At 39.8% G+C, this 13,500-nt stretch overlaps 1 protein-coding gene across 1 annotated transcript in view; it reads left to right on the top strand.

Annotated features, from left to right (window-relative positions):
* The first annotated feature begins 468 nt into the window (after positions 1-468).
* LOC114645725 (von Willebrand factor A domain-containing protein 5A-like) overlaps positions 469-13,500 on the top strand; it is an 85,690-nt gene continuing 72,658 nt past the window's right edge. The window contains exon 1 of the mRNA XM_028793548.2: positions 469-607. The gene's annotated coding sequence lies outside the window, so the exon portion shown is untranslated. The remainder of the gene's footprint in view (positions 608-13,500) is intronic.

The following is a 13,500-nucleotide window of genomic DNA, read 5'->3' on the forward strand; positions in this document are numbered from 1 at the left end:
TTTGTAATAAAAATACTGGCACATTTGAAAACTTTCAAGTGATCTAAAGATTTCTGCAAGGCACCTCGTGCAGTGCCTTTTTAGTTCGTCTAAATTAGAATTTATTCCGTAGTGTGCTAATTTTAATCAAACTTTCGTTCTATATAAAAAATGTGGAGCATGTTTTACTTTTCCCTTCGCCTTCGGACGGTCCCTGCCCGGTGTGTTGTTTCGCTTTAATTATCCCGTGATGCCCAGTTTCGGCACTCCTGACATGTGATATACGCTCCACAATGTGAAACGACCACATCCGCAGTTTTTCACTGCCATCCTTTTCTTATACAATATTTCAGATTTCGAAATTCTTCATTGTCCGGTGCCCTAAGACATATTGTTATGAAACTGGAAACGCCTCCGACATAAAAGTGTGCCTATGAGAGCAGGAGCCCAAATGTCAGACACGGCCAACAGAGTGATGCTGCAGACTGGAAGCCACTGAGCGTGCCTGACAAATAAAAGTAGCCAATAGGCGTTGGAGTTGTGCTGTGAGCCCGCCTCTATTGCGCAGCTCGTCTCTCATTTTCCGGAATTTCTAACTTGAACTCTACGAGTGGACGTCTTTTTGAAGGTAAAACATGTTATGTGTTTTGTATTTTGAATGTACAGTAATCTGGTGTAATATGCCTTTTCAATGCTTTTGTTGTTAGTGTTCCATATAGTAAACTTTAAGATCTTATAGTATCACTTTCGGTAAAAGGCGTGGCATCAGGCGATGCTTTGCTTTACTTGCAGTTTGTTACCCACGCTCTTATTTTAAGCTTATTATGCGCATATGAAACATTCAGATCGCATGTGTTGCTGCTGGGAAACGTCTTCTTTCTCGGAGACAATAAGTGTAAAACTTTAAGTGTCAGGCACAGTGCACCCGAGTGAATAATAGACATTAATCTCCCGGGACGTTTGGCCGAAATGAAAATATGGTGAGTCACTTGTGTTACCAGTTACGAGTATTAGATGAAGGTACACAGGTGGTATATAAATGTAAGCTTTGTTTCTTTTGACGTGGGCTTGTTGCAGATCTTGATTTTGTACGTTCTTCACTTGTCTGGATGTTTGTTTCTTTTTTTCGTCTGTGTACATTGTGCTCTTAAACCCACTGCTGATATGAGTGGTCATTGTGGTGTTCTGTACCTTTTGTGAGCGAACCTGTGACTTCCTGGGTTGGTTTCTGGTTTTCCCCGAGAGCTAACACCACCCTCTCTATGACCCTAAACTAGAGGAGGCTGTCAGGAGAGGGATGAATACACTGTGTATTGGTTAGTTATGATCTTTATATGCTGTGGCGGCTGGTAAAAAAAAAATCAGGACGATGGCGCAGTTTTTCTGGGTACAAATTGAAGCAGCAGTTATCTATTATATAGTGCCTTTCACATCTATTTATCTTTTGTATGTTGCCTTTCATATCTATCTGGTCACTCCACATGTTCTTGTGGTCCCCATCATAGTGTCATTGCACATCTTGGCCTGTCCAGTACCAGACCCATAGGACAAATGTATGCTAAAATGTATTATACTCCTTCCACCATGCTGCCAAATCTGATACCAGCTTTCCCATTTCTGCTGTGCTCCAAAACTTAAGGCCGTGATATCCACAGGCCCCTTATTCTTCTCATAACTTATAGATGTGGAAAGGAACGGGTGCACCTGCCACCCAAATTTTATACTATGCCTTTCTGTAAATTGCCCAGTCCTCTGCCAGCTTGCCCAGTTCCCTATTCTGTCAAAATCCACACCATAATGTTCATACCCACACCTCTGTAATCTTCCAATAACATATGCTATTCATGTGTTATAGAACAGATGGAAGTACAAGTCCAATCCAAATCTTATTCTGCCTTCGCTAATAGAGTGCCCAGTCCTTGGCCATCTCTACTGTATTCCATAAATCCACATCATACAATCACGAGTCCTCTGATTTTTCACAAGTCTAGCATTCCAGTTTATCATATAGCACATCCACAGAGTCATTCCCCACCTAATTTTATTCTACACTTGCTGCCAGTCTTCCCATTCCTATGCCAGTTTACCAAGCTTTCCTTACCTGGGCACAAATTTACATTTGTGAAACATGCGTTGCAAATAAACAAATTTATTTCATGGTTATTTTGCATTGCCTAATTAATCTAAATATAGTTTTTAAAATATTGGGAGCTCCATCACCCCACATTACATACCCCAATTGGTTATATGTTTAATTTAAACATAGAAATAGTTCTGTAAAAAAATCAAAAAGCCATCCATTTGCTTTATCACTTCAAGGTTATGGATAGCATAAGCCTACCTTTGCAGGAACAGCCAATAATATAAAATACTGTGCAACCACTACTGACACTGGGTGACCATGGGCAAGTCACTTTACCTGCTTGTTCTCCAATTGAAGTAAAATACAAAACAAAAGAAATGTAACCAATACAACAAAATTGTTAAATGTCCACTTGGGTAAAGGTGCCAACCAAACAAGAGTTTTTTTTATGAAAATGGAGAGAAAAGGATACTAAATGGATATTTGTCTTTTTGGTATAATACAGTGCCTATAAAAAGATTTCAAAAATGTATTATAGTACAAAACTCTATCACTTTAGGTTTCATTGATTTAAGGATTAAATTTTTGACAGTGATCAACAGAAAAGGACCCTGTAATGTCAAAGCAAAATCTGATCTCTACAAAGTGTTCACATTAAGTATAAATATACCAGTAACAGCGGACTGCACGATAACATGCAGAAAATACACTTGACTTCATAGTTTTCATCCTCTTTCTCTGTATGTTTAGCATTCGTTTGCTCAGAGGTTGATGCGCTTGCTGCTTCCTGAGCAGCTCATTTTCTCCACCTTAGCGGCCCACTTCTTCTCTTCTTCCGTTGGCATCTTTTCACCTTAAAACTGATTAAGTCAGTTTTTGTTTTGCAATTACTTAGTATGTTTTTCTTCATTTTTCACTTAAGCTGGCACTTAAGTCTGCAATCTGCCTCAAGAATGATTTAAGATATGAAGAGGTAGGGGAAGTGACGGCGAAGGTGGTAGGGATGAGAACGGCGCCCGTATGCATACGTGGCACGGCTGCCCGCTGCCGAGAGTTGATTCCACAATAAAATAAAATTAAAAAGAGTAATAAAAATCATCACCTGAAAGCGGATAGTAGAGGTCACGTAGTATATGTGTACCAAATTTCAGGTCAATGGGTCAAACGGTTTGCGAGCTACAGGTGATTTAAAATCCTGGACAGAAAAAACGGACAGCCACGGTAGCATATTATACAAGAAGATACCACAAAGTAATTGATGACATAATGTAAGTAGTCGCCCCCCTTCAAATTAGTATTTAGTAGATGCACCTTTGGCAGACATGATAGCCTTGCAATTGTGTGCACAGGTCTCTCTCGCTTTGTCTGCTTTGCACATCCCCACACTGCCATTTTTCCCCATTTATCCTTAGAAAACTGCTCAGGCTCTATCAGATTGCATGTTGATTGTGAGTGAACACAGATCTGTAAAATTAAACTCATTAAAATTGTTTTCATTTTGAATAGTTACAGAATATAATTGGAATGTTTCCACCATGTCACATTTTAAATTCAAAATTTAACCAATATTAAATTATCATTAAAAATATATAATATTGGTATTTAATTATCGTGTGGAATTAATTAAAAACCTATAATTGACAGCTAAAAATGAGTTTTTGAGAAGAAATGTTCCTTGATGTTGAATTTTTTTTTCACTTTTGAATTCCGCACCCTTTGTAAAAAGTACATGGAATAATCAAATTAATTTTTTTAATGTATACCTGTAATTTTTTAAAACTGCACTATGAAAACAATTTCCATAATTGATGACTAACTTTTATTGACAAACAGCAGACTGCTGAACAAGCACATAAATCAAACTAGCATCCAGGATGCTCAATGTTAAGCTTTTCTATGAAATAAGGTTTTTCTTTTGATATCATGTATTTTAGTTACTCTGGAGTGGAACAGATTCGATTGGAGCAGCACTTAACGTATGCTGAAAAAGTAGCCAGTTGTCATTTTGTGATTTTAAAGATTCCACACACAGCACTTTGTACTATTGTCTCTGCTTCTTTTGATTCCTGTGGAACAGATTTGTACATGGGAGCTGCTGGCATGGGAGGCTGAATGGAAGGGCTGGTTTTATTTATTACTATGGTTTTGCTTTTTAATTGTAAATTATTGGCAAAATGTATGTACAATGTTTGCTCCCTCTTATCAGTAGACAGTCTTTGGTTCTTCATTTTTAAAGGCTAGCTACCAGGTTAGAGACAATTGATTTCAACACTTACTGTAAAAACAGGCTACATCCACAATTTAAAAGCAAACTCCATCCATACTACCATTTTAACATTGTTAACAAAAGTATTTTCATCCACACTAAAATTAACAAAAATATATATGACAAAGTTGTCTACCTGCACTGAGCATGCTTAGAGCATAGGCATCTTTAAATTGATATACATTGTGCAATTTTTCACCTATTTTTAAGCCCAGTTTTCATTTTCCGACTGATTTTCTGATTTGGCCTGAATTTCAGCTTCATTGGCCGTCATTTCAGGTGCAGTATAGGAGGGACTGTAATATCCAATTGCATCTTACAGCTATGTTGAAATGTGTTTTTCTTCAATGATGGATGACCAACCAAGGAATGAGATGTTGTAATGAGCAGGATCCAATCATGGAAGAGCAACAAAATGAGCACAGACCAACCAGAGTGCAACTAGAGACTGTTTTCAGAAATCTTCATTTTTGCCTGTCCACAAAAGTTTTCAAAATCATCTTGCTCTGTAGAGCATTTTCACCAGTCTTGGTTTTCGTGGGTTGAAAATGCTGGTGTGCTGTTGAAAATTTGAAAAAGGAGACCAGCATCAATGTTTTTTAACGAAAACATAGCAGTGTGAACAGGACCTAAGACAAGTATTCTTCACCTATATTTACTGTAACCATATAAACTCTGTGAGGGGCTGCCCCCTTCCTTCAGAAACTTGTTCTGTTTAGTGCTGATGTCTTATGCTTCTCTACATGTGCTGGAAGCAAGTAGTGCTTCATTTACTCATCTGACACCCTGTTTATTCTGTGACACTACACAATTTATTCATCATCATCAGTCATTTCTTGTGTTTTTCCCGTTTAGCTGGCCACGCTGGCAATTTTATTCTTCTACTCTGTGAAGTTCTAAGCATCCTTTGGGATGAAATTGATTCTTATCATGTACTCTCTCCTCTCATGTCTTCTTCAGTCTTTCTCAGGGCCTAATCCCCCCCATGTCATTCAAGGTGCATCTTTCACCATCAATTCATTTAATTAATTCAGGTCAGAGGTAGTAAAATATTTACTTCTATGGCCGGGTTTATTATGGCCGGGTTTATATTTCACGAGGCTCGGAGCCTAATCGGAGGCACAACACGTCCTAGTCTGCCTTACAGAGAAGTGTATATTCCCAGATTTGGCGACCTTTGGCGTGCCATTGCAGACGTGAATAGAAGAAGTTTTGAAGAACGTCACATGAATAGTGTAAATATACATTATTATCGTAAATGTTAGTTTTGTACTGGGCAGCACGGTGGCGCAGTGGGTAGCGCTGCTGCCTCGCAGTTGGGAGATTTGGGTATCCTGGGTTCGCTTCCCGGTTCCTCCCTGCGTGGAGTTTGCATGTTCTCCCCGTGTCTGCGTGGGTTTCCTCCGGGCGCTCCGGTTTCCTCCCACAGTCCAAAGACATGCAGGTTAGGTGGATTGGTGATTCTAAATTGGCCCTAGTGTGTGCTTGGTGTGTTTGTGTGTGTCCTGCAGTGGGTTGGCACCCTGCCCGGGATTGGTTCCTGCCTTGTGCCCTGTGTTGGCTGGGATTGGCTCCAGCGGACCCCCGTGACCCTGTGTTCGGATTCAGCGGGTTGGAAAATGGATGGATGGATGGATAGTTTTGTACTTTGATTTGATGTCAACAGTTTTCAAAATTTGAACTCATAAACTGTAAATCATAGCAATTCTGTTGTTAAGTTATGGTCCCCATTAATCGTCAAATGCTGAATATTTGAACAATTTGACGCTTTTTGTACTCTTGCCATACAATGCCATGTCAGCCAGTAGCAGCAGATACGACAACCATTGTGTGGTGTTGCTAAACGTAAGGCACGCCTGCAATAGGAATTGAAAAATGATCATCTTCCCAAGATTTCTACCCTTCTCAAAACTGAGCAAGCGCCAGCAGTAGCAACTGAGAATGCTGATGCCGGTGAATCATCGCAAGCAGGTTATGAAGACAGTACAGTGAGTGAAATGGTTGCAACTATACAGAGTCTGGAAGAAGTGATACAATGGCTTCAGATCAGGAGCTGTCTGCTGAAACCGTTCAGAATGGAGAAACTACTAAAGACAAACAAGCAATTTCCTACCAACAAGGCAAATTTCTTGGAACCATTGAAACCTCACATTTTGAAGTCAATTTTCTCAGAACTTGTGTAAAACGGGTCGATTGTGTAGTAGTATCCTATCAGCCTGTGTCGTTTTAATTTGTTACAAATTGAAATTGCTTCATTTTATAGCATAGAACAGTTTCTACTTTCTAGCTTACGTTACATTTTAATCATCTTCATTTATGAAGTTGTCTTGGAAAAGCAAGCGGGTCCATATCTTACATATATTTATGTACTACTATTACTACTACTACTACTACCCACACCTCCCACATTCTATTGCCATAATTTATTTTTGCTAACTTACAGCTGCTGTAATTAAGCAATTAAAAAGTTATTACAAATTCCATTTAGAGAGCCAGTTGTTTGTCATCAGCGTGTCGCGGACACCACTACCCAGCCAGCCCCTAGGATCTAGTTACGAATAAATTACTAACAGTTATGCTAGACAGGAAGGGCCCACCTCAGGGTGCTGCACAGGGGCCTTCAGCAAGCTAGCTACACTACTGCTTGCCACAATATTTCTGAAAAGGATGGATGTTTAATGGTTACATCTATCAATCCAGTGATATGCCCATTCCAGCAAGCATCGGATGCAAGGCAAAAAAAATCCCTGGACAGGGAATCAGCTCATTGCAAAGTGAACACAAGCATACACATACACTAGCCTAATTTTAGCATCACCAAAAACCCAAACCTGTATGTCATTGGAAGAAAACTGATGCACACTGTGGAAATTTTGTAGAAGAAACACGCTGCTCAAAGAAGGAACTCTTGAGACCTCAGGATGTGCAGGTAGAATCAAGTTTTATTACCTTATGTACACACAGTCTCAGTTCAGATGAATTGGGTGCCCAATGATGGGCAAGCCATACTGTTACTGCAATTCTTATCTCCCAACACATTTGCCTCCATCATCTGACTCCCTAACATTCCATTCCCCGCTATTCTGCCTCCAACTGGCTCCACCAATATCTCTCAGCCTAATGAACATTGGACTCTATCTTATCCATCTTGGCCACCTGGCAGGGCTTCTTCTTTCCTTGAACTCATCCAGTTCCTGCCACCATTATCTCTAGTCTTCTGCTCATGCTCACCACCTGAAGAAGAGGGGTCCCGCTTGATAGCGTCTCTCTACACACTTGACCTTGACTCATGAAATACTGGTGGATTCCAGCTTGTTAATAAAAAAAAAATACACAGGCACAAGCCTCTTTGTGAATTAACTCTTGCTATACTATCGTGCATTAGGATATACTGCTTATTTTCATACATGCTTATGATTCTCTTTGAATATATATGTAAGTCATTAACTTTAGAATATACTCTTATATAGAAACCCAACAGGAAAACCAGGGACGCGACTCCCTGCGAAGCAGCAGCGCTACCGATCCTCCACCTTGCCACCCCCATATGTGTAATTGTTAACAGTACTTATAATTTCGATTAAGTTAACAATTTATCTGTAAAATGTAATATACATACTTTAATGCATTTCATCATGAAAGTGATATCAAGTATAAATCTAAGGATTGTAAATGTGCAGAGAGCTGGAATATCATAAAGAAGAAAGCCCCAGAAGCACGTAGCTATTAACAACTGGGTCGGTTTTAAGATGATGTTTATGTCGGTCTACTTTAATGACAAAATAAACTATGAGATTAAAGCAGAAATTTCCACTTCAATCACAAAATACACCTTTTCACTGTGTCAGTAATTTTTTTTTCTCTGTGACTCAAACACGCTTCTCTGTACATTCTGATGCTGTTTTGAAGGTGCAGAAAAAAAAAGACGACACAGAAGATGGTACGTGAGGCCTTTAAAATATATCGTGTCATTACGTTGGGGAATATGCAATGCTTGAAAAGAAAAGCACCACGGATACAGTTGTATGGCAGCATTTTGCTTCAACACATTAAACCATTCATCAAACATTGAAGCACGCATATTGATCCTGTGGAATCTGCAAAGCGGCTTGCTGTCACATGTTGACAGCAAACAGAGACTCTGATGTCACGTTCTAACTTGAACACACTGCCCAGCTCCTCCGATTTTTTTGCTGGTAGTGCAAGTCGCACACGTATGGCATTCATTTCTGGGGATGTGCTCCGAGGAAGCGTCAAATGACCACTGGGAATGATTGACAGCAATGATGCGTGCACATAAGTGTTCTGAGTGTGAAATATAAACCAGCCCTTGGAATAGTTCAGAGGTAAGGATGATCTTGAAAAAAATTGCTTTAACATTTTATGAAGTAATTTATCAATATACAGTAAGTAGTTAGATAGATAGGACTTTATTTGTCCCCATGAGAAAATTTGTCTTTAAAGAAATAAATACATAATTAAGTTGATAGCTGAGTATATAAATAAATAAATTTACATACACAGTTTGGTCTGAACATACACCAGAATGACTTGTCAGAAAAACGACCAACAGACATCATAAAGGTTTGGGGCAGCCACCCGTATAATATACCCTGCCTGCAAAAGGTTGAAGTTTTAACAGAGTTGTTCACAATGCGTCCAAAACAGAACTGAATTTATGGAGGTAAGATGGCGGCTTTAAAGGCCGGTGGAAGAAGTGACGTCACTGATGCTGGAACCGGAAATTACGTCTTTTAGACCGGAAGTGACGTCATCACAAGCTCCGGGGTTGGAAGTGACGTTGTCTCAAACACCTGAAGTGACGTCATCAGAGGAGCCGGAAAACGGAATTGACGTCATCCAAGGTGCCAGAACCTGGTGGGATTTCCTGAGAATGGTCTGCAAGGAACTGAGAGAGACAGTCCATGCACTCCGCCGCCCCTGGTCTGGTGTAGATTTGCAATTACTCAAGCCCTTTGGCTGCCTCCTACTCACACATGTGTGACAGACTATAAAACAAGAAAATTAAAAAGAAAGAAAACTTCTGACTTGGCAGTCACAGTGAGGCATTATGCAGACTTATTACTGTTAGTATAAATGGGCCCTAGTAGCGTTTCTTGACACACTTCGGCTGAATAATTTGTTGGCTGAAAGTTCTCAGTGTTAGTGTTTCAGAGAGAGGATGTGCAACATTGTTCTTAATGGCACTCAGTTTTGCTTTCATTCTTTCCTTTGCTGCTACTTTCAGGGTCTGAGATTATGTCCAATAACAGAGATTGCCTTTTTAATTAGCTTGTTGGTTTGGTGGGCCTCTCTTGAAGTGATGTTATCAGCCTAGCATACCACAATATGGACAATCGCACAGACCATCACAGAGTTATTAAAGACGTGAAGGATGTCACTTCCCACATTAAAGGAATGCAGTTTCCTAAGGAAAAAGAGCCTGCTCTTACCTTCCTTATATAGTTCCTTTCCAACCTTTCATTAATGTAGACCCCCCCCCCCCCAAGTGCAGCACCTTTGCATCTACTCCTTGAATAGTGACTTGTCACAGAGGGTCTTTGGTGTGGTGAAAGTCATTAACTCCAGCAAAACCAAGGAACTGGTTAAGATAATTCTCTTTGTACACAGAAACTAAGATCTTCATCTGACTCCTCTCCTCTGTCTCATCTCCCTTGTCAATACATCGTATAAGTGCAGAATCATATGAGATTTTCTGCAAGTGACCTGATGTGGTGTTATATTTGTAGTTGGAGCTGTACAGCGTGAAGAGAAAAGGAGACAGGACTGTTCCAAGTATGTAACTGAGGCTGGTATCACACTACACAACCTTTCCATTGATTAATAGTTACAGCCCTCATTTACATAATCTTAGTGAGTTTTGTACAGTCCTGGACAGACACTTTAACTTTCAGTTGCATAGAGTGACATTTCCACCTCTCAGTAATAGTGCTCTGCAACTACCTAAAACAAGATCAGACCTCTGTGTGTATAAAAGAGTTGACAACAAGTAATTGCTCAGCTATAAAAAATAGATACAGGGTGAGTCAAAATTATGTTAACATTTGAATGGCGTAAACACTTTATTCACAAAACATACTTCATATGTTTTCAGATTTACAGGAATGTCTCAACCTGTTCGCCATCATGTTCAACACATACACCATATGTGGTACATAAATTGTCCACAAAAATTGTATATAAGTACAGTATATACGAGGGCAATACCAAAAGTAAGGTATCCAAAGCGGTGGGGACGTAGAGAAACTGTTCGTATGGCTGTTGGCCACACTGTTGTGATTGGTGCTTCCTCCACTCCCAAACAAGCATGTGCGGCTTCACTGGGATGCTCAATCTTGGCTTGGCTGCCCTTGAAAATGGAGCTCCCGTTGAACGCTACCGCCAAGTGCGAAGTTCGCGCAGGAGACCGTCAATTTCCAACGAGACAGTCGCGAAGGTTGAGGAAAACATACGTAAAGATCGGCGGTTGAAACTTCATCACCCACCCACCCTATAGTCCGGACTTGGTACCCAGTGACTACCACCTGTTCCCTAAGTTGAAAGAACATTTGTCCGGAAGGCGATTCTGCTCCGATGAAGAGGTGAAAGATGAGGTTCAGCACTTCCTGAAGGACATGGAGGCGAGCTGGTATGACATGGGCATTCTAAAACTACCACAGCGTCTACAAAAATGCATCGACCGAAATGAAGATTATGTAGAAAAACAAGTAAGTATTTAACCTTTAAAATGATATAAACATTATATATATAAAATCCCTATGTGCGTCCAGGTGTCCGTGTGTGGGTGTCTTCTGGTGAAGTGCGCTTGCGCGGGGCACGGTGCGATTCGCGATATTACTGTCAGAGAAAGTTAGAGGCGTTTTACGGAAATACAAACCAATATTACTGCGAGAGGAAAATTAAAGGTACACAATACAGTGACGCATATTACAGCCACATACAAGCCAGTATTGCTGTCAGAGGAGATTAAAGGCATATTACCGACGCGCACGCCTGTATTACCGGCAGAGAAAATTAAAGGTATATTACGGACGTACAAGACAGCGGACGTACAAGACGGTATCCTTCAATAAGGGAGCGCACAGGCATCCTTCAATAAGTGTGCGCACAAAAAGGTGAGCCTCAAAAGGGCAACCTCAATTGGGCGCGGCGAATAAAGGCGCGCGTAAATAAAGATCTGCACCTTTGTTGCTCTTCACATATTCCAGAGCCATTTGAACTAAATTATCTACGAACGCCTTTATTCACCACACTCAATTGAGGTCGCCCTTTTGAAGCTCGCCGTTTTGTGCGCGCCCTTATTGAATAGAGCCGTACAAGACAGTATTACTGTCACAGAAAATAAAAGACACACAATACACAGCGGCAGCTCACGAAGAACGGTCAGCTCAGCAAGTAAACATCAACAAAAGAAAGGCTGAAAGAAAGAAAAATACGACCAACAGAAAGAATGAGGTCAAAGTCCCTTGCCATTTAATATAGACTGTTCCTACTAATGTTTATGCACTACTGTTCTAGATCCCGTTATTGTAACGGGCTAAATGACTAGTAGAAAATAAACGGTTGTTTGTATTTCTAAAAAAAAATAGGAGACCTTACTTTTGGGATTGCCCTTGTACATAGCAGTACCATTAGTGTTAACATAATTTTAACTCACCCTATATAATTCAGCTGTAAGGAAAGGAGTAAAGCTGGCGTTTTGGACAGCACAGGCAGAAAAAAGATTCGGTTGATATCTTGTGTTTGTTGTAACACGAAAGAATGGAAAATGGAAAAAAGATGGGCAGAGGCTGCAACTAAATTCAACATCCATGGAAAAATGTTCTTAAAGCTACTGACACGGACAGGCTGCATGATAAATGGCAGTGAAAATGAGGTAAGCTCGAGATGCTCTGGAACTTTAAAAGTATGCAAAAAAGTTATGAGATACTTGGGTAATATGTCATCACCTGCAATTTGTGTTTTGGCCAGAACAAAGAGACACACGTGCAGGGTTATCCTAGGTTTTCCTGTAAAACAGTTACAGAAAAGTAGTAAATAGTTAGTGGACTACTAGTATATTCCATCATTCTGGAGTGTGCACTGAGAGATTAGTATTTTTCCAGATCATGCTAAAGCAGTATAGTGGAACATAAAAATTTAGCAAAATTCTCATAACACACATCATGTTATTTATGTTAAGTAAACAATTATACATATATATCAAATACTTTAGCAATAATATGTAACTTCCAATGTGCTGGATATGACGCTTGCAAACCAAACTAATCCAGTTGAGGGTCTCATGGGGATGGAATCTCAGGAAAGGTAAGAAACAACCCTGGACAGAATGCCAGTCCATTGCAGGGCCCACACACACACCCATAGGAGCAAATTTTGAATCACTAATGAACCTAACCAGCACCTCTTTAGGAATGTAAAAGAAATTTAGAATCCCCAAAATAAAACCCATGTAAACACGGGAAGAATGTGCAAGCTCTATACAGACAACTAGGCATTGCATTCAAACCACAGACCCTGGATCCATGAAGCAGTACTGCTACAAATTGTCTGACGTCTGAAGCACATTGCTCAAAACTCAGTTCAATTTGTGGATTTACTAATTATAAATTGAGGTTAATGGAAAACAAAGCTAAACAACATGCAAAAACAAAAGAATTGTAAACCTTTCCTCTTACTAAAGAATACAAAGAATTGACCTTGTTTTTAATATAAAGAGATGGAATTGGAATGTAAGCAGTAGAATCAAACTGTCTCCTAATACAATTAAACCTTTTTTTCCTCTTTGTTCTTGTGACATTGGCCAGTATTACCCTTCCTAACCAAACAGAAAGAATGGAAAGCCTTTTTGCAGTAGTATGTGCTCATAGAGTTTCTGATTGTTTTACGAGAGTGAGTCAAAAATGATCTCACTCCGGCTGTAGAATTTATTTGAATCAATTTTCAGAAAAAAACAATACATAACTTTTTGACATAATCTCCCTGCTTTTCAATGCACTTAGTCCATATGTCAACAAGCTTTCGTATTTCTTCATAAAAAAAATGTGAGCTGCGAACCACGACTGCACCGCTGTCTACACCTCATCATTAGACGTGAATCTTTATCCTTGATGGTCTTCTTTCAAAACCCAAGTCTGTTGTGGATTATTGC

This window comes from Erpetoichthys calabaricus, chromosome 2, assembly GCF_900747795.2.
Source record: "Erpetoichthys calabaricus chromosome 2, fErpCal1.3, whole genome shotgun sequence".
In the NCBI taxonomy this organism is placed as follows: Eukaryota; Metazoa; Chordata; class Cladistia; order Polypteriformes; family Polypteridae; genus Erpetoichthys; species Erpetoichthys calabaricus.